At 48.2% G+C, this 1,742-nt stretch overlaps 1 non-coding gene across 1 annotated transcript; it reads right to left on the reverse strand.

Annotated features, from left to right (window-relative positions):
* Positions 1-480: 480 nt before the first annotated feature.
* TRNAT-UGU (transfer RNA threonine (anticodon UGU)) lies at positions 481-554 on the reverse strand. The gene has a single exon. It is a non-coding gene; the product is annotated as a tRNA-Thr (tRNA).
* Positions 555-1,742: the final 1,188 nt, after the last annotated feature.

Here is a 1,742-nt window from a genome sequence, read left to right on the forward strand (position 1 = left end):
TGGTGAATATGGGGCTTCCAGGTGCTGCTCTGAGCACAGCGTGCCACACCTGGGCTTCCATTGCAATGGAAACGTACCCTTAGAGTCCATCTCTCCTGGGATAAAGATGGCAGCATGGCTGGCCTGGGTCATCTGACTTGGGCTCATGGAGCTAAAGCTGAGAGGCTAAAAACTGTGGTGCAGATATTTGTGTTCACATTGAAGTCTGGGTTCAGAAACCGTCACTGGGCCTCAGAGGTTGGGCTCAAGCCCATATGTCTGCACTGTAATTTTATAGAGGTTTGGAGGGAGTTTAGCAAGAGGAAATGGTAAAACCACATTGAGGGAAGTGGACCACTGACCTATCAGCTCTTAACAACCAAACTTTCAGCAACTGTATTATCAGAGCCTGTGAATGTAGTTTAAACCATAGGTCCATCTATCTCTGAATCTTGTCTTCTGACAGTAGCCAGTGCCAGGTGCCCTAAAAGCCACTCCCCAAGGCACCACTGGGAGTTGAATCCAGGATCTCCTGTTTACAAAACAGGTACTTTAACCAACTAAGCCATGGTGCCTGCTGCAATTTAAAGCATTGTGTTTGCCCACACCTGACTCTGCCAATCCCCACTGGGCCCTGACAAGTGTTGCTAGTGTTTGGCTTCTGTAAAGCAGAGGAGCAGGTGAAGTTTTGCTCCCAAGGTGTGTGTGTGTGATTCTTTGGACAGGTCTACACTACAAAATTAGGTTGGTGTAATTACATTACTTAGGCTGGCAATGCAGTTCTATCAACCTAATCCCAGTGTAGATAGCGGCTCAGCTGTTAGAACTTTCTGGAGCTATGAAAGGGGAGGGGCCCAGCCTCTGTAGCAGGAATGCAGGGCAGGAGAGTTCATGGCAGGCATTATGGGATACTGGTGGAGGCCAGTTATGGTGATATAATGACCAGCAGCATTTACACTGACAATTTGACACTTTAAGTTTGCTGCAAATAGCTCTAGGCCTCTTGTCAAGGTGGTTTTACTTTGTCACCAAAACAGGGCAGTTTTGTCGCCAGACGTGGCATTGCAGCATGTACACCAGCCACAAGCTGCCAACCGAGGGAGCGTTGTGTTTTTTTCACACACCTGAGCAATATAATGATGCTGAAATAACTTTGTAGTGCAGACCTGGCCAAAGATTCACACACACACAACTTGCAAGGAAAAGCTCACCTGCTCCTCTGCTTTGCAGAATCCAAACACATGCAAAGCTTATCAGGCCCTGGTGGGGACGGCAGGAGTCAAGTGTGAGCAGACACTGTACTCTAGCTACAGGAAGGCACCATGGCTTAGCTGGTTCAAGCCCCTGTTTTGTAAACAGGAGATCCTGGGTTCAACTCCCGGTGATGCCTTGTTGAGTAACTCTTGGGGCACCTGGAATTGGCTACTGTCAGAGAACAAAACACAGAGCTAGAAGGACTTTCGGTCCAGCCTAGTATGGCTGTTGTCATGGTTTAAATTAAACTCACAGGCACTGACAGTAGAGTTACTGAAAGTTTGGGAGTTAAGAGCTGATAGGTCAGTGTTCCAAGCTCCTTGCAGATGACCCTATCCCTCCGGGACAGGGGCAGGTCTGGGCTCTCACACCAAATGGCTCATTGTGGCTGCCAAGATCTTTGAGCAGCTCATTTAGTTTCCATCGAGGGTTGAGTCCTGCTTCGTGCACCATGTGTGAGAATGAAAATCCTAAACCGCCCTTTGAAATAACGAATGCAGCAGGACGTG

The sequence above is a fragment of the Gopherus flavomarginatus genome, chromosome 6, assembly GCF_025201925.1.
Source record: "Gopherus flavomarginatus isolate rGopFla2 chromosome 6, rGopFla2.mat.asm, whole genome shotgun sequence".
In the NCBI taxonomy this organism is placed as follows: domain Eukaryota; kingdom Metazoa; phylum Chordata; order Testudines; family Testudinidae; genus Gopherus; species Gopherus flavomarginatus.